Source organism: Camelus bactrianus, chromosome 8 (genome assembly GCF_048773025.1).
Source record: "Camelus bactrianus isolate YW-2024 breed Bactrian camel chromosome 8, ASM4877302v1, whole genome shotgun sequence".
NCBI lineage: Eukaryota > Metazoa > Chordata > Mammalia > Artiodactyla > Camelidae > Camelus > Camelus bactrianus.
This window is the reverse complement of record NC_133546.1, coordinates 47,868,122-47,888,431: the sequence shown is the minus strand read 5'-3', so window position 1 is coordinate 47,888,431 and position 20,310 is coordinate 47,868,122. Positions and strand designations below refer to the sequence as shown.

At 40.6% G+C, this 20,310-nt stretch overlaps 1 protein-coding gene across 1 annotated transcript in view; it reads left to right on the top strand.

Moving 5' to 3' along the window:
- The window catches only part of LOC123619803 (uncharacterized), a 132,974-nt gene that overhangs the window by 75,713 nt on the left and 36,951 nt on the right, over positions 1 to 20,310 (top strand). Inside the window, exon 3 of the mRNA XM_074368576.1 lies at positions 16,264 to 16,337. The gene's annotated coding sequence lies outside the window, so the exon portion shown is untranslated. The remainder of the gene's footprint in view (positions 1 to 16,263; positions 16,338 to 20,310) is intronic.

Sequence of the window (20,310 nt, the reverse complement as noted above, 5' to 3'; positions counted from 1 at the left end):
GGTGAGAACGTCTTTGTTACTTTTACACATAAGCCCCTTTCAACCAGACTTGAGTTTATGCTAATACGGTGACTCCTAGAGGGTGACAGCTGGTTGTCAGGGGAACCAACCATGCTGTAAGAGAGAACTTTCGGCCCCATCCCCTGACCTCTGGGGAGGAGAGAGGAGCTGGAGATAGCCTTACTCAGCAATGGCCAATTATTTAATCAGTCACGCCTATGTAATGAGGCCTCCATTCAAACCCTACATGCTAGGGCTTGGAGAGCTTGCAGGTCAGTGAACACATCCGTGTGCTGAGAGGCTGACGCAGCCCAGCTTCACAAGGAGGGAGGCTCCTGAGCACCCATGTGCCTCTGGCTGTTCATCTGTGTGTCCTTTATAATAAACCAGTAATAGTAAGCAAAGTGTTTTCTTGAGTTCTTTGAGCCATTATATAAATCATCAAACCCGAAGTGGAGGTTGTCGGAACTCCTGATCTGTAACCCAGTTGGTCAGAAGTACCAGAGGACTAGGACTTGTGACTAGCATCTGAAGTGGGGACACTCTTGTGGGACTGAGCCCTTAACGTGCAGAGTCTGAAGCTAATTCGAGGTGCTTAGTGTCAGAACTGAATTAAAGTGTAGGACACCCAGTCGGTGTCCAGATAGTTGGAGATCTGGTTGGTGTGGCTAAAACAAAAACAAAGTGCACACATCTGGGATCAGAGTGTTGTGGTAAAGAAGCAGTTTTTCTTTTATCCTTCCTTCTTCTCTCTCTAGTTCCGTAATGCACACACATGCACATGTACACACACACACATCTCACCCCCATTTAGCAGATATTACATCCTTTTTATTTATTACATCTCTTTGCTCTGGCATCCAGAGCCTCTGGAAGGAATGAAGTTATTAGGGACTGAGGACCAAACTTTGAGGACAAGGATTTCATCTAATGGTCTGAAAGGGGAAGGGAGGATGTTCCCGTCAAGAAAGAAAAGAACTGGCATGCAATCTCTAGAAACCATGTTATTCTGGAGCCGTCTGAACTTTGGGACAGGGATGGGGAGGGAGTGGAGTGGAACGTCCATCGGTATCTCAGCTTGTGGATGGCAGGAAGCACACACCACTGAGAGGGACACCATTGAAGAGTCTCTGGGTCCCAGGAAAAGAAGCAATAGTGAAGTAGAAAGCAACAGTGAATTCTTGCAGGGCTCTCCCGTCATTCTAGGGAGAGCAGGGAACCTCAAAAATGACAACTATACTTGCCAGCCTTGGTGACTGATGGATGTGGACCAGAATTGCTTTAATAAGAGAAGTAAGGAAAAATTGCAGCATCTGAACTGGAAGAATGGCTATCATGACTCAGGATCCAGCTCATAGCAGTGCTCATAACTGTGATTTACTACAGTGAAAGGATTTCAAGCACAATCAGCGAAGGGGAAAAGTGCATGGGGGCAAATCCGAGGAGACCAGGTGCAAGCTTCCAAGGGTCCTCTCGAGTGGAGCCGCATGGCATGTGCTTAATTCTCCCCACAGTGAGATGAGACAAAGGTGTGAAATGTTGCAAACCAGGGAAGCTGATTAGAGACTCAGGGTTCAGGATTTTTAATGGGTATACTCTCTGCCTGGCAGATACCCAAATCCAGACTCCCAGAAGGAAGGTATATGCTCATCATAAGCCACACGGTTCAAATAGTTCAGGTACAGTGAGATACTAACTGTTACTAGCTGATAAAGTTAATGGTGGGAACTCTCCTGAAATCTAACTTCCCAGACACCAGCCAAGGGCCAACTTTGTAACCAGGCTTTCAGAACACAGCATCACATCTGCTACATGAACTCTTCTGCACAGCGTGGTTTTAGACTCTGCTTGGGCAGGACACATTGATGGAAGAACCTTTGTACTAGTCTTCTTTCAGAATGTCTGTACCATTGGTGGTTCTGACGGGCACCTTTGTTTCAGTTGTACCCTCAGGATGTTTAATTTATGGAAGTCACTGAGTGCTACTGCCATTGAAAGAAGAATTTTTTTTACAGTTCCCAGGAGAAGGAGTGGGGGGCTTGCTATGCCACACAGGGCCATGTGGAGAAGCACCCAGTCTGGTCAGGAGGCAGAAGGAGTGGAAAGAAAGCATGGTCCAGAACCTTTATTGTGTTTCCTCCAGAAAAGGCAAGGCAGGGTGGGCAAAACAGCTTAGAATTAGCTAGTTTGGATAATGTCAGTGGGCTCTGGGCTGTGGGCTGCTCTCTGGGTTTCTGGTACCTGGTCCTGGGTTGATTTAAGGGAGGGGAAGTATTGGCTTGGTGTATAAGTTAAAGGGGTAGTTGGGGATATGGACTTGGGATTGGTTGGTTTGTGTATGAAAAGCACGTTTGTAGGCGAGTTATTCATTATCTGTAGGAATTAGCTAGTCCTGGGAGGGACATTCTCTCTCAAGCCAGCAAGGGCCCTGAGGTGTCAAAACATCATTAAAAAAAAAAAAACAAAAACCAAAAAACATGATTACTACACCCTTATTCCAAGTTCTTACTTGCACAACTATGTGATCATTTACAGTTGGTAGAAAGAGCTATAGATCGGGCACCCAGATTTGTGAGTGCTAGTTCTCCATCTTAACTCCTTGACCTTGGACAAGTCACTTGCCCTTTCTGAATCTCAGTTTCCTAAATTGTCCTTCATTTCCATCCAAAATAAGGAAGTTATTCATTTTATTTCTATTTTTTAGTAGTTATCCTTAGAAACTTTAATACATACTTGTTAATTTCTTCTAAAACTGACCAGACTCTCCACCTTGGAGGCTGGCACTGTTGATGGCCAACCCAAAGGCTAATCTTTATATCTTCCTTGTCATATAGAGTTTGCCTCCCACTAAGGTGTTGAAAATACCAGAGGCTCACTTTGCTAGCCTGTCTTCCATCAAGAACATAAGCATGTGGTAGAATCCTCACCCATGGGGCTGAGGGGAAGTGTGCTGGACGGGAAAGGTTTCCTACCTGGAAACAAGAGATGTGTGAGGAGCAAGGCTGCCGTTCCTCCTCTGTGCCACTCTTCTTCAATCAGATATGCTATGTCTGCAGCAGCCATGAAGAGACAAGGTGAAGAAGCAAGTCAGTATCCTGAGTTCTGCAATGCAGATTTCAAATATGACTTCAACACACCCCCATTAAGTCTACTAATCTGCTCCTCTGTGTACCTATGCCCTGCTTTCCCTCTGTTACAGTGGAGGAGCTGTCCTTGCTCTGCTATAAAGACTACCCCTTCCTTTATATATGGATCCCAAATTCTTCTGCTTATTCAAGGACGTCAGTCTCTTTCCTCCCTTTTCAGTTATTGCCAGCAACATACAAACACAGGGTAGTATCTTCCATTCAGAACAGACCAGAACAGAGCAAAACCAAAACCAAAACAAAACAGCAATCTGCTTGACTCCATCTCCCAGTACAGTCACTACTCAATTCGCTATTTCTCTGTACTTCACATTCTCCATTCACCCTCCTCTCTTGAGCCCACTCCATTCAGGCTTTTGTTTCTGCCACTTTTCAGAGACAGTTATCGAAGTCACCAGTGACTTCCATGTTACCAAATCCAAGGCCCAATTCTCAATTCACATGTTTTTTCACCCATCAGGAGCGTTTGATACGACTGCCACTGTCTTTGAAACAGTCTATTCACTTGGCTTTCATTATGCTCTTCTCTTTTGTTTGTCTTCCTATATGCTGGGGCCCCTCCTCAATCTCCTTTGATGGTTCTTTTCAACTTCCGAGCCACTAAATGTTGGAGGGCCTCAGGGCTGTCTTCAAAATGCTTCTGCTTCTATTTACATCCCCCAAGTGATTTTATTTAATTATATCCCATCACGATCATGAGGTAACTGAGAAGGACAGCTCTGTCTACCCAGCTGTCTAGTAGACATTTAGGTTTGGTTGTCTAAAGGTCTTTTCAAACTTAACATTGTTTAAACCTGTACTCTCTATTTTTCTCCTAAAACTGATTTTTTCACTCTTTTTCCATCTCAGTAAATGGTCTGGCCAAAAAGAGTCACCCTTGATGCTTTTTTCTTTTTTTAATTCTATATCCAATCAATCAGCAAAATGCCTCTTGGTTCCACTTCTACTGCTACCATCTTTGTCCAGTCTACTATCAACGCTCACCCATCTTATTGCAACAGATTTTAAATCAAAGATTAAATCTAGCTATGAGGAAACTGTTCACAAAAGTCCTCTTTTCTGGGACTAGGATTGTTCAGATAGTAAAGGATACTTAATACCACAAATAAAAAATGGAATCAACTGGATGTAAGATCTCCACCCCAGCATGATGACAGCAAGGATTTCTGATTGCTTCTCTTTCCTTACACTGCTGTTCTTCCCCACCTTTGTAAATAAGGGAAAGAAATGCTAAGCCGACTCCTCATTTTTCCAGAAGATCGCTCCTAATTCTTAACCTTGCTTCCCCCGGACAGGGCTGTGACCTGTTTTCCTTCTCACATATACAGTGCTACAAAGGATGCTGCTGAAGAATATCTTGGTCTGACCCCACTATCTCCCACCTCGAATGAACCTCAGGGAAGCTGAAATCGCAGGGAGCAGCAGGCAGCCACGGCCTGACCCTCGCTTGGCCCCTCTCAGAGCTGAGTACTGTGGCGCTCATTAAATATTCAGCAGTCTATTCCCAGTTTAAAACAAACAGAGGTGATCTTTTCAAACCATCTAGTGGGTCTGCATTACAACTGAAGAATGACTTTCCTGCTTCATTAAATATTTAGGCTATTCCTTGGCTTGGTGCAGCTGCCTGTAATCGTGACAGCAGATCAAGTACAGCAGTGTAGGCTCCCTTCTTGAGGCAGGAGGACTCCCGTCATCTTCTTCTTAATGATTTTTGGCAAAGACGACGGGAAGGAGGCTGGAAGCATCACGAAGATAAATAAATCCTCTGATTCCCAGGAAATTGGCACATGTTCTCAAGAAACAAGTGTTAGTGCTAATCTGTAGGTTGTTTTGCCAGTTGCATTATTACCATTTATTTCACTTTTGAAAGGCATTCTCTCTTGCTCTGCAATCTTGATGAAAGCATGAGGGATTTCTAAGAGCTTAGCTAAAACCATTCATACACCTGTGCTAATATTCATAATGATGACCTCAAAGACACTAAAAATTTAAGCTCTTTTGGTTCCTTCAATTTGCTCCCTTGCATTTGGAGCTCTTTGGCCCTCTTAAATTTTACCATCATTATTTAAATTAATATTTTGTCACACAGTTGTTTTAAGAGCCCATCTATGGTTTTGGTTGTCAACTGCTGCTTTTGTAGCGTAAATTCAACTTCCACAAGTAAGTGCCAGGTGCACTGGGATTTCAAAGAACCCGTGTTCCTACTGAACTTGAATAATAGTTAAATAATAATGAAAATAGTAACTCCTGTATATTTGTGAAATGCTTTAAAATTGTGCTCATAACTCTTTTAACTTATGAGACAACTTTGCATTTCTTCTTCCACTCCTAAAACCAATGAAAATTTAAAAGATATTAAGCATGAACTCATGTTAAATATAAGGTCTTAAATTATTTTGTTTCTTACTCACTTTCTCTCCCTTCCATCAACTTTTTCTTGCACTACAGCCTCCTCCTCATGATCCCATAGAACCAACTTCAAAAAGTCTTCGTGCACAGATAAGTGCTGCTCCGTTTTTTGCTCAAACACTACCTTGGAGCAGGGTTTTTTTTTTTTTTTTTTAATTGGTTTTAATGTAGTTTGTTATAGAAAACATTTCATGAGATAACTCAACTTTGGCCTAATTCTTCTGCTTTCTGCTGATTCTAAAGTATCACTTAGTAATGACATTTGCAAGCTTAATCTGATCTCAGAGATTGTCTAATCTAACTTCCTTATTTTATAGATGTGAATCTGCAATCCAGACAGGCGACACGTACTGCTTGAGGATTGTTTCAAGTCCTTCTCAATTTTCTCAGTCTACTTTCCATCCCATGGGATAAGAGTTTCCTATTTGTCCTCAGCACTTTAAGGAGTCCTACTTTGCTCCAGTTACCATGATTTTTCGAGGGCATGCCTTTCTCGGTTGTACGTATCTTTCTCCTGCTCCGTAGTATCTCTCTAGCTCCATCACTTTGTGTCTGGTGGGGTAGGGTGGAGGTATGGAGATTTGCCCCTTGACAAGCAGATCTTGTCATTTTCTGCCTTAAACAAATTTATGAAACCGAGAAGAAATCATATATAAACAATGCCCCACTTCTTCTGATGGTAGAGTTAAGAATTGTTTTCCAACGCTTTGTTCTCATTTCATTGAGCTGCCTACAAAGTTTTCTGTCCATCATATCTCCATACCTTGTTGCGACGAGTCACGTGTAACTAACACACAGAATATCGACACAAAGAAATTGCTTAATTTAAGTTTTGTTCTGCTTCCTGCAGTTAATGCCCTCAGTAGAGTCATCATTGTGATGTTATCCTTTCTACTTCATTTTTGTGCCACAGATTTTCTTTCGTGCTTTTCCGTTTAAAGTCTCTGGTGAGAATTTTCACTGGTCCAGCTCCTGTGCATCCATCTTCAGTAAAGCCCCATGTCTCCACTTTCTTTCATGGTTTTTCATTTTGCTTTGTTGACTCTTGCTTTACATTCCCTGGGTTATCAGATCCAAGTGGCAAGCCAGGACACCAATTTTTTCATTTGCATGGAGACATAAAACATCCAGAATCAGCATCCCCTTCCCTGGACAGGGCTGGCTAACCCTCACACGTCGACCCCTTGACTCGCCTTTTCTAGACTGTGGGCTGAACAGCAGTTCCCAAGCGTACTGCTCCTTGCTGTCAGATGATGGTTCAATGGAGTAAAGTACACTGGCCACATTCCAGGCCGAGTTGTACCCTGGTCACCGTGATAGGGCTTTGCCAGCTCCCAGCACATGATATGAAATAGGAGACCCTTGGGTGTTTATTTAAGTGGATCTATTTTAATTCCTGAGTACCCAGCAACATTTTCCCAGTGACTGTTTGGGTGGCTTATTCTTAATTTTGCTTGATTTCTTCCATTATGTTTGTTATCTTTCCTCTGAACATGCCTTTTCTAGTTCTTAACTCCCTCATCTCCTTTAAAGGATTTATTCCAAGTTTTTTTTTCATCTTTAATTTTAAAAATTATTTTTACTGAATTATAGTGAGTTTACAATGTTAGTTTCAGGTGTAGATTTATTCCAAGTTTATCAAATACAACAATTTCTGGATCTAATATTTAGGAACGTCGGTGCTCTCCGGTGCTTCATATTCTCCCTATTTGCTCTTACAGTTACTCCTTGCCACTTCTCCTTGTTTGGTTGTGCTCCTCTTTCAGTCACTGCTCTCTGTAGACCCCTCTCGGCCTTCCACCTGGATGAAAATTCTGGGCATAAAGAGCGTGGTCTCAAGTTTCATGGCACCATAGCAACCTTATCCCTCCCCGGATGTGGTTTCCAAAGCACATGTCCTCTCTCAGTCAGCAACTTAGAATGCCACGTAGCACGTCAGCAGATTTCGATGCTAGTAGCCATTGTCTTTTCCTGGCGCCTGTCCGCCGTCCAGCTTCTAACAGAGCTTGGCGTAGAGAAGTGTCAGGTAGTCTGAGGGCCTTGCGAGCGCTTCCTCCTCCTCCACTTGATCAGAAGCCAATGGACTGGAACCAGGATGGTTTGTTCTGGGGTGGTTTTATCAGTGGTCATTAGGAGAACTGTTTCATTGAAGTCACTTCTGCATTGGCTGTAAAACAATTTTAAGGGCATTTTCCAGCACGTGACTCAGTGTCACCTGGATGAGATCACATGTGAGAAGTGTCCTTTAAGAGCCCCTGTGAGCACTTCCATAGCATTTTGTTTTCCATTGTTTCACAGCAAGTTATGTAGTTGCTCACCTCCCCTCTCTGTTCCCTCACTGGATGGTAGATCTCTGGCGCACAGCCCCCGACTTACTCATCTCAACAATGCCTACCGCCTTGTGCCTAGGAGTTCAATAAAATGTCTCTATGAGGCATTTCATAAAATATTAAGTAGGACTGTGATTGAGAATGTGCAGAATCTTTTAGGGGTGTTGATGAACTGTCAGGGTAGCAAAAGACCTTTTTGCAGCTGTCTGAGGTCAGAAAAGCTGTTCTAAAGTTCTTCCAGCAAGGGATGCATCGTCACCTGAAATAGTACTTAAGGGAAAGGAGGCTGCGTGTTTTGATCCAGCCGTCACGACCAAAGGACAGGAGTCGATGGGGTGAAACCAGAATGCTTGCTTCCCCTTCGACTACTACCCCTTTTCTCTCTGTGTTTTCCCCAAGTTCCCAGTTTAAGGTCATCTCTGTAGGGGAGCTCTTCAGCCCTGCTTAATCGAGAGAAAGGAAATGTGAGGCGGGGAGAGAAAAAGTCACTGGGAGAGGTGTGGCTTTCTGAAGAAAGTGTGTGTTCTTTGAAAATTTAAAATGCAGATTTGCATTTTTTTTTTAATTGAAGTATAGTCAGTTACGGTGTATCAATTTCTGGTGTACAGCATACTGTCCCAGTCATACATATACATACATATATTCGTTTTCATATTCTTTTTCATTAAAAGTTATTACAAGATGTCGAACATGCTTCCCTGCACTATACAGAAGAAATTTGTTTCTTATCTATTTTTATATATAGTAGTTAATATTTGCAAATCTCAAACTCCTATATTTGCATTTTCTGACCAGAAATACCTGGCTTGCCTTGAGGGAGGATTAAGATTGCCACAGCAGGAAGAGAGTCAATCTCCAGCCTCTGACATTGAGCGTTAAGACCTGTGGGTATGTGGAAAAGCATTCGTTTTGAAAGACAGTCTTTGTAGAGAGGAAATTTCCTTAGCCCCTATCAGGAACCATCCTGTGGGCTCAATCATAAGAAAAGGCAGGGGTAGAGAGAAGTCAGCATATGATCTGGGGTAAGAGGCATGTGCGAAAGAGGAGGGAGAATAAATGGGGTGTGGGCAGAGGAAGAAGGCAGGGAGACCGGTGTGACCTAACTACCCCTCTTTGGGCTGATGTCCAGGAGCCACGGTAAACAAGTGGAGACAAAAGCAAAGACAAAACAAAGGGCTTTGTGCCCTGCACCCCTCTGCGTCCCTAGGAGGCTGGCAACATCCACTGGTCAGCACATAAACCACGTTGCAGCCCTGAAGGAGAAGTTGGCTTGACCCATGGGCCCAAGGCAGCTCCCAGCTCTCCACGGCTTACAGGAGGTGTGCAGGGAGCCAGACATCCTTAAGTGGCCCACTGAGGAAATTCAGAGATTCTGGGAGGACAGAGGACTATTTGGAGCCTGGGGTCAGGATGAAGAAGCTGCAGAGTAAGCAGAAGTGGCCAGCAAGCTGGAGTTAGAAAGTGGGTGACAGAATGCAGTCCCTAGTGGGCAGACGGATGGTCCTGCTGAACATCCGCAGTCACAGGTGTAGGGCATGAGTGGGCATTACTGGGTCACAGAGGCCTGGACCCTAGAAGGAGGCTGGAGAGAGACCAGCTAGAGGAAGAGGCTGCACTTAGTCAGGGAGGGCATTTGCCCATTGAAAACCCATGTGTATATTATAGCCCTTTGAGGTAAATAGGACTTTTCTTTTGTGGCTCCTGACGTTTAGGGTCATTTACCCCAATCCATCCAGGGCCCGGCAGACTCAGGGCTGAATTCAGCCTCGACTCCAGCAGTTCATCCAAGTGCTCAACATCGCCTTCTCTGCTCCTTTGAAGCTTTTTATGTTTTCTGGTTTCTACTTTTCGATGTCTTGTTCAATTTTGAAAGATGCCCAGAGTTCTCCCAAGATCCAAACCCCAAACAAATAAAATGCAGTGTGGCTTGGCGCTGTGGTAATGACTCAATCAATTACCTTTTAATGAAAGTGCTGCAGTAATCCCAAATGAAAAATTCCACACAGGCTTAAACTGACTAGTGAAGAAATCCCTGATTAATTCTCTCAGTTGATTTTATGACTCACTTATTTGGAGCTTATTGGATTTATATTTTAGACTCCAAAGGAAATAGTTAAACATAGCAAAATATTGAATTTTCAGAAGACATCACCACTTCAGGCATTTTCCATTTTTCTTTGTTTTGCATATGGCCAGAGTTTGTGACAAAGCTCTATCTCAATACCTACATTCTCCTCATTAATTAACCAAAGCAGAAAATATTACCCGAAGAAACTCCATTCCTTAACCAAGATTTTGTCATAATTTGCATCATTTTCCTTGAGGGATAAAAAATATATACTTTTGTTACAAGAGAAAAACTAAGAAAGGAAGAGGTGGGGGAGGAATTAGCATTTGGCGGGGGTAGGGGGTGGGGAGGCACATTCTGTGTGGTCCTGACTCAGAAGAGAGAAGCTTAGGGAACTAGGTGGTTACTGCCCATCACAGGCCACTATGGACCGACTCCTGGCTCCCCATCTCCTCTCTCTGCCAGCATCTCCCCTGTAAGTTTAACTGCAAAACCTTTCCAGAAGTGGAGGGAGTGCATGTTGACTGTTAAAAAAAAGAAGTCTGATTAAATGCCACTCCTCTTATTTTGTTGGGAGATAAAATATGTGTTCACGTTATATATTTCAAATATATACTATTTGACTTTAACACTCATTGTGTAATAAGTATTTTGCTTAAAAATGAGGCTAAGGATGACTGTTGGGACATTCATTCCATTAATCAGACATAGGGGTTTTGGAATTTCTCAATCCCTAGAGAAGTATAATAAACTTGACATAAACAATAACTTGCTTGGGTTTTTTGAAATTGCTTAATTTTTATTTACATTTTCAAATCTTTGGAATGACTCAAAAGACATTATTTAGTGTGGAACTGATTGTCTTTCAAACTTCAGGTGCCAAACTGAGACATAGTTGGCACCCGAGGTGCCATGGCCAGGCACACCGGCCAGCCAGAGTTTTAAAATATGAGGACCAGAGCTTGGTAAATGCCTCTGTAGAACATTCACAGTGGTTGGGAGATTTAAAATAGCTTCATATCACAATCCCAAAAGAATTATACCTATAGCGCTAGGGATTTAAGTTTAATGAGTCTTAGGAAATAAAATGATCACTTTCCTAAGAAAGAACAATTATAACATTTTTGTAATATGCACAAATTCAACAGAAGTTAGAATATGCCAGGGCTTCTTATTTGGCTGATTTTTTATTTAATGGAATTTTAAATAAATTTGGGTGTGTTTAATAATTACGACAGGATTGCAACAGCATTACAGAAAATTAGAAACTAGAGAAAAATTTTCTTGTGGCTCCCGCTAAGAATGAATATCATTTTGGTGCGTTTCATCAGTGATTCTTCAGCTGACTACCCTTCCACTCCCCATCTGGGTCACCTGGGAGACTGGTTACAGGTACAGATCGCAGGTCCCTTCTCTGAGTCGGAATCCCTGTGAGTAGAAGCCTGTGGATTTATTTTTTTTTTTTACATTTTTTATTGATTTATAATCATTTTACAATGTTGTGTCAAATTCCAGTGTTCAGCACAATTTTTCAGTCATACATGGACATATACACACTCATTGTCACATTTTTTTCTCTGTGAGTTATCATAACATTTTGTGTATATTTCCCTGTGCTATACAGTGTAATCTTGTTTATCTATCCTACAATTTTGAAATCCCAGTCTATCCCTTCCTACCCTCCACCCCCCTGGTAACCACAAGTCTGTATTCTCTGTCTGTGAGTCTATTTCTGTCCTGTATTTACGCTTTGTTTTTGTTTGTTTGTTAGTTTGTTTTTTAGATTCCACATATGAGCGATCTCATATGGTATTTTTCTTTCTCTTTCTGGCTTACTCCACTTAGAATGACATTATATTTTTAACAAGCTCCCCAGTGGATTCTGATTTGCAGCTGGGAGATTAACTTGTTCAGCTACAAAGGGGATCATTTTATCTGCAGTTCATCCAGAGGGCCCGTTCCAGGCTTTGCTACACAAATCATCTCTGCTTAGGGCAGTGGGAAGCCACTAAATGTTCCAAGCTGGAGGTGACCTGATCTTACGTGCTTTTTTTTTTTTAATTGAAGTATAGTCAGTTACACTGTGCCAGTTTCTGGTGTACAGCACAATGTCCCAGTCATGTATATACATACATATATTTGTTTTCATATTCTTTTTCATTAAAGGTTATTACAAGATATTGAATACAGTTCCCTGTGCTATACAGAAAAAAAATGTTTCTTAAATCTATTTTCATGTATAATGGCTAACATTTGCAAATCTCAAACTCCCAAATTTACCCCTTCCCACCCCCTTTTCCCTGGTAACCATAAGATTGTTTACTATGTCTGCTACTCTGTTTCTGTTTTGTACATGAGTTCATTATTAAAGCTCACTCTGGGGTTAGTGGGTACATAGAATCTGAGAGGAGCAAGATTTGGAGTCAGGGAGACAAATTATGAAACACGGTGAGAATGGAGAGAAGAGGACACAGCTGAGGCACATTGAGTAGGTGGAATTGGTAGAACCTGTTGCTGACTGGATTTAAGAAGGAAATATCAAGACCTCGTCTAGGTTTAGGAAACAGAAAAGGACTATTCGTTGAGGTAGGACACACAAGAATCTTATTTGTGTATATCTTTTATTAAAATTTGTCTCGAATATTTTCCCACAAAGTGTCAATTTTTTAAATTAAAAATAAATTTTTTAAAGAACAGATTATGGGGGGGAGGTAATTAAGTTTGTTTATTTTTTAATGGTGGTACTGGGGATTGAACCCAGGACCTCATGGATGCTAAGCATGTACTCTGTCACTGAGCTATACGCTCTCCACTACAAGGTAGCATTTAAATATGTATTTTAAATTAGGTAAAATATAACTATCCTTAACTTACGAGATAATCTTCAGGAGGGAAAAATGGTTAACTTTACAGTGGAGAAACCAGGCAGATACCTCTTTAACCAAGGATCAATTGTTTACCACCTTGATCATTGCTCTCAGCTGGGGCTCTTGATATTGTAGGATTGTGGGGAGTAAATTCTTCCATGACAGGTGAGGCCACGTAACAGCTCTCCTGGGCTGAGACCGGAGAGTGAGACTGAGAGGTAGAGAAACCCTGTCTGCAGTGTCTGTTCCCCAAATTCTCTTTTGGAATCATCCCTTCCCAGAACCTCCTACTGTATCCCAACACTTCTCTCCATCGGCAGATAAACCTGAAACCCACTTCCACCCACATGCGGGCACAGCCTTGCTAGTCACTAGGAAACAACACAATCAGCTCAGAAGTTCAGGTGTTAACAAGTGATGAAGCCCCGCCCAATCACCGTCCCTCTCAAAAGACCCTCCCACGTAACAGCTCTTCTTGGTTGAACTGGAGGGAACCTTACTCTGTGAAGCAAGGCCGGAGCAGTGGCAGGGCTGGGGAGTTCCTGGTGTTCCTGGAGCATCAGGTATGTGCAACTTCTGGCGACTGAGTTTGTGGGGAACCGGCACTCTGGAAAATGCCATTCACAGGGACAGCACCTGAATGTTCTGCGGGAGGTAACGTGGCATTACATGTGTTAACTTCCATCATTTCCCCCAGAATTTAGCGTTGTGTTTGGATGCTGACCTTGTTTTCAGGTTGGTCTCAGTTTGACTCCCTCTTCAAAGTGACTGGAAGCTCTTGCCTTTGATACTTACCAAAGCCTTTGCAACCAGAGGCCAGTAATATACTTTCAATGCCAACTAAACGTAAATCACTTTCTAAATCACATATGACCATTCAGGTGGGTTGTTTACAATTCCTAGGGTTGGTTGGCATTAATAACTCCCATAATAGCAGCAGAGAGAATGATAAGCTCTCTCAGTGTTCCCCCGGCGTTAAACGGAGCCTGTGCACCCCTGTGCCTCCTGCCTGCCTTCAGCTGCTGCAGAAATGCGGCTGCAGGTGGCCCTGAGCTCCTGGGGAGTGAATTCAGGGCGTTACTTGCAAGACAAGGTATGAGCAGTCTGATACAGGACCAGACTCGGTAGAGGGGAGAGGGACAGCTGTGTCCTGAGAGGTGAACCCTCCCAAGGACCCTGCTCAAAACAGCCCTTGTCCTCCTTGCCCGAACCTGATGAACAAGCCTTCCTCGCCATTGCTCCCTGTCACCTGCCTGTCCTGCTCGACACTGCAATCCTCCAGGTCGCGCTTCCTGACGGTGCTCATACAGACCTTCTCTTTTCTTTTTATTTACTACCAGAGTTTATTTTGACAACTTTATTGAAGCATTATTTACATACCATGAAGTTCCAATTTACCCATTTTCAAGTGTGCAGTTTAATGACTTTTTTTTTTTGGTAAATTTACTGGGTTGTGCAACCATTCCTGTAATCCAGTTTTAGAACATTTTAATCACCTCAGTAAGATCCTTAATGCCTAATTAGATGAGCCCATTTCCACCCCCAAGTCCAGGCAACCTCTTATCTCTGTTCTTCTGTCTTTCTAGTTTTGCCTTGTTAGGACGTTTCATATAAATGGAATCATACAGGACGCTGTCGTCTGTGTCTGGCTTCTTTCTCTAAGCATAGTGTTTTTGAGGTTCATCCAGGAGTTAGCAGGTCAGAGTTCTTTGTGGCGGTGGGTTCCTGCTGCCCCAACCCTCAAACTCCTTAACAGCGCTAAGACCGTCTGTTCTCCATATGGTGCTCTTGCTTCCCTTCACGTCCCCTGCAGCCCGTGTTCTGACCCTGTTTTTCGCTGCTCAGCACCATGAATGGCCTCACCTGGGCTGAACCGTCCTGTCCTCTCCAGTTTGTCCTGCTAGGTTCAGGTTTTTGTGCAAATGTTACTTCCTTAAAGTCCTTGATGACCTTCTTGACTGAAATGGCATCCTTTGCCATGGCCTGTTATTCACTTGTCCTGCTCTGTTCCTTCAGTTTATTAATTCCTGAAATATATTTTCTGCTTAGGGTCTTTATTTTTTTAATTGAGATATAATTACCATATAACATTAGTTCACAACATAATGATTCAATATATGTATGACTTGTGACTCGATCACAAGACCAGTTAACACCCATCACCACATTTGATTATAAATTTTTTTCTTATAAGAACTTCAAAGATTTACTCTAAGCAACTTTTGAATATGCAATACAGTATTATTAACTATAGTTACCATGCTGTACCATAAGCCTAGGGCTTATTTACTTTATAATAGGACGTTTGTCCCTTTTGACCACCTTCACCCATTTTGCCCCCTGTTCTCCCTCCTCTTCCAGCTACCTCTGGCTTCCACTAATCTGTTCTCTTATCTATGAGTTAATTTAAAAATTTTTTTTTGGTTTCACATACAAGAGAGATCATACAGTATCTGCCTTTCTCTGATTTATTTTACTTAGCATAATGCCTTCAAGTTCCATCTATGTTCTTGCAAATGGCAGGATTTCCTTCTTTTTTATGGATGAATAATATTCCACTGTGTGTGTGTGTGTGTGTGTGTTTATGTGTATATACATATATATATTGCAAATTTTCTTTATTCATCCATCAATGGACTTAGGTTATCCATTATTTTGTCCAGCATTTAGGCTATTGTAAATAATGCTGAAATGAATATGGAGGTACAGAAATCGTTTCAAGTTAATGTTTTCAGTTCCTTCAGATAATTATCTAGAAGTGAGACTTTTTGATCATATGGTAGTTCTATTTTTAATTTTTTGAGGAACCTCTATACTATTTTCCGTAGTGGCCACATCAATTTACAATCCTGCCAGGAGTGCACAGGTGTTCCCTTTTCTCCACAACCTCACTAACACTATTTCTTGTCTGTTTGCTAATAGCCATTCTTACAGATGTGAGATATCTAATTGTGGCTTTAATTTGCATTTCCCTGATGGTTAGTGATGTTGAGCACCTTTTCATGTACCTGTTGGCCATCTGTATGTCTTTGGGAAAATGTTTATTTAGATCCTCTGCCCATTATTTAATTGGATTATTTCTTTTTTTGCTATTCAGTTATGAGTTTTTCATATATTTTGGATATGAATTCCTTCTCAGATATATGGTTGCAAGTATTTTTTTCTATTTTGGTAGATTGCATTTTCATGTTTTTGATGATTTCCTTTGCCGTGCAGGAGCTTTTTAGTTTGACATAGTTCTGCTTGTTGATTTTTGCTTTTATTGCCTTTGCTTTTGGTGTCAAAACCAAAAAAATCACCCCCAACACAGTGTCAAGGAGATTACACCTTTGTTTTCTTCTAGGAGTTTCATGGTTTCAGGTTACATGTTTGGGTCTTTAATCTGTTCTGAGTTAACTTTTGTAAATGGTGTAAGATAATAATCCACTTTCATTCTTTTGCAGGTGGCTGCCCAATTTTGCCAACACCATTTATTGAAGAGATTATCCTTTCTCCGTTTACTGTTGGCTCCTTTCTTGTAAGTTAATTGCCCATATATATGTGGGTTTATTTCTGGACTCTGTTCTGTTCTATTGATCTATGAATGTTTTTATGCCAATACTATACTGTTTTTTGATTATTGTAGCTTTATAATGTTTGAAATCAGGGAGCATGATGCCTACAGCTTTGGTCTTCTTTCTCAAGATTGTTTGGCTACTCAGAGTCTGTGTGGTTCCATACAAATTTTACAATGGATGTTTTTCTATTTCTGTGAAAATGCCACTGGAATTTGGATAGGGGTTGCATTGAATCTTGGGGTAGTGGATTCTTTGGGTAGTATGGGCATCTTAACAATATTAATTCTTCCAATTTCTGAGCACAGAATATTCTTTGTGTTGTCTTCAATTTCTTTTATCAGTCTTACAATCTTTCACCTCTTAGTTAAACTTATTCCTAGGTAATCTTTTTGATGGAACTGTAAATAGAATTGTTTTCTTAATTTCTTTCTGATAGTTCATTAGTAGTATATAAAAGTGCAACAGACTTTTGTGTATTGATTTTGTGTCCTGCAACTATTGAATTTGATTATTTCTGAGTTTTTTTGGTGGAGACTTTAGGTTTTCTACATATAATATCATGTCATCTCCAAATAGTCACAATTTTACTACTTCCTTTCTGATTTGGATGCTTTTTATTTCTTTTTTTTTTTTTTTGCCTAATTGCTCTGACCAGGACTTTCAGTACTATGCTGAATAACAGTGGTAAGAGTGGGCATCCTTGCCTCCTTCCTGATAGTAGAGGAAAAGCTTTCAGCTTTTCACCCTTGAATATGGTATTAACTGTGGGTTTGTCCTATATGGCCTTTATTATGTTGAGGTATGTTCCCTTTATGCCTACTTTGCTGAGAGATTTTTTCTTTTAATCACAGATGGGTGTTGAATTTTGTCAAAGGCTTTTTCTTCATGGATTGAGATGATCATATTTTTTTTTCTTTAATTTGTTAATGTGGTGTATCACATTGTTTGATTTACAGATATTGAAACATCCTTGTATCCCCTGGGGTAAATCCCACTTGATCATGGTGTTTGATACTTTTAATATATTGAATTCAGTGTGCTAATATTTTGTTGAGGGTTTTTGCATCTATGTTCATCACGGATATTGGCCTGTAACTTTCTTTTCTTGTGGCGTCCATCTCTGGTTTTTGGTATCAGGGTAATGCTGGTCTGATAAAATGAATTTTGGGGAAGGGTTTGAAAAGGATTGGTATGTATTTAAATGTTTGGTAAAATTACCTACTAATTCACCTGGTCCTGGACTTTTGTTTGTTGGGAAGTTTTTGATTACTGATTCAATTTCCTTACTAGTAATCAACTGTTCAGATTTTCTATTTCTCATGACTCATTTTTAGTAGGTTGCATGTTTCTAGGAATTTATCCATTTCTTCTAGGTAGTCCAATTTGTTAGTGTATAATTGTGCATAGTACTCTCTTATGATCCTTTATATGTTTGTGGTATCAGTTGTAAAGTCTTTCATTTCAGATTTTATTTATCTGGGTCCTCTTTTTTTTTCTTGGTGAATCTAGCTAGAGGTTTGTTTATTTTGTTTCTTTCAAAAAAACCACAGCTATTAGTTTCATTGGTCTTTTCTATTATCTCTTGAATCTCTATTTCATTTATTTCCTCTCAGATCTTTTTTTTAACATTTTTTATTGATTTATAATCATTTTACAATGTTGTGTCAAATTCCAGTGTTCAGCACAATTTTTCAGTCATACATGGACATATACACACTCATTGTCACATTTTTTTCTCTGTGAGCTACCATAACGTTTTGTGTATATTTCCCTGTGCTATACAGTATAATCTTGTTTATCTATTCTACAATTTTGAAATCCCAGTCTATCCCTTCCCACCCTCTGCCCCCCTGGCAGCCACAAGTCTGAATTCTCTGTCTATGAGTCTATTTCTGTTCTGTATTTACGCTTTGTTTTTGTTTGTTTGTTAGTTTGTTTTTTAGATTCCACATATAAGCGATCTCATATGGTATTTTTCTTTCTCTTTCTGGCTTACTTCGCTTATAATGACATTCTCCAGGAGCATCCATGTTGCTGCAAATGGCGTTATGTTGTCGGTTTTTATGGCTGAGTAGTATTCCATTGTATAAATATACCACATCTTCTTTATCCAGTCACCTGTTGATGGACATTTAGGCTGTTTCCATGTTTTGGCTATTGTAAATAGTGCTGCTATGAACATTGGGGTGCAGGTGTCATCCTGAAGTAGGTCTCCTTCTGGATACAAGCTCAGGAGTGGGATTCCTGGGTCATACGATAAGTCTATTCCTAGTCTTTCGAGGAATCTCCACACTGTTTTCCATAGTGGCTGCACCAAACTGCATTCCCACTAGCAGTGTAGGAGGGCTCCCCTTTCTCCACAGCCTCTCCAGCATTTGTCATTTGTGAATTTTTGAATGACGGCCATTCTGACTGGTGTGAGGTGATACCTCATTGTAGTTTTGATTTGCATTTCTCTGATAATTAGTGATACTGAGCATTTTTTCATGTGCCTTTTGATCATTTGTATGTCTTCCTTGGAGAATTGCTTGTTTAGGTCTTCTGCCCATTTTTGGATTGGGTTATTTTTTTCTTATTGTGTCATATGAGCTGCTTATATATTCTGGAGATCAAGCCTTTGTCGGTTTCACTTGCAAAAATTTTCTCCCATTCCGTAGGTTTTCTTCTTGTTTTATTTCTGGTTTCCTTTGCTGTGCAGAAGCTTGTAAGTTTCATTAGGTCCCATTTGTTTATTCTTGCTTTTATTTCTGCTAGGAGAAAATTTTTGAAATGTATGTCAGATAATGTTTTGCCTATGTTCTCCTCTAGGAGGTTTATTGTATCTTGTCTTATGTTTAAGTCTTTGATCCATTTTGAGTTGATTTTTGTATATGGTGTAAGGGAGTGTTCTAGCTTCATTGTTTTACATGCTGCTGTCCAGTTTTCCCAACACCATTTGCTGAAGAGACTGTCTTTATTCCATTGTATATTCTTGCCTCCTTTGTCAAAGATTAGTTGACCAAAAGTTTGTGGGTTCATTTCTAGGCTCTCTATTCTGTTCCATTGGTCTATATGTCTGTTTTTGTACCAGTACCATGCTGTCTTGATTAGTGTAGCTCTGTAGTATTGTCTGAAGTCTGGGAGAGTTATTCCTCCAGCCTCTTTCTTTCTCTTCAGTAATGCTTTGGCAATTCTAGGTCTTTAATGTTCCATATAAATTTTATTATGATTTGTTCTAGTTCTGTGAACTATGTCCTGGGTAATTTGATAGGGATTGCATTAAATCTGTAGACTGCCTTGGGCAGTGTGACCATTTTAACAATATTGATTCTTCCAATCCAAGAGCATGGGATATCTTTCCATTTTTTAAAGTCTTCTTTAATTTCCTTCATCAATGGTTTATAGTTTTCTGTGTATAATTCTTTGACCTCCTTGGTTAGATTTATTCCCAGGTATTTTATTACTTTGGGTGCTATTTTAAAGGGGATTGTTTCTTTACTTTCTTTTTCTGTTGATTCATTGTTAGTGTAAAGAAATGTAACTGATTTTTGAACGTTAATTTTGTAACCTGCTACCTTGCTGAATTCTTCAATCAGCTCTAGTAGTTTTTGTGTGGACCTTTTAGGGTTTTCTATATATAGTAACATGTCGTCGGCATATAGTGACACTTTTACCTCTTCTTTTCCAATTTGGATCCCTTTTATTTCTCTCTCTTGCCTGATTGCTGTGGCTAGGACTTCCAGGACTATGTTGAATAGGAGTGGTGATAGTGGGCATCCTTGTCTTGTCCCAGATTTTAGTGGGAAACTTTTGAGTTTTTCACCGTTGAGTACTATGCTGGCTGTAGGTTTGTCGTATATAGCTTTTATTATGTTGAGATATGTTCCCTCTATACCCACTTTGGCGAGAGTTTTTATCATAAATGGGTGTTGAATTTTATCAAACCCTTTTTCT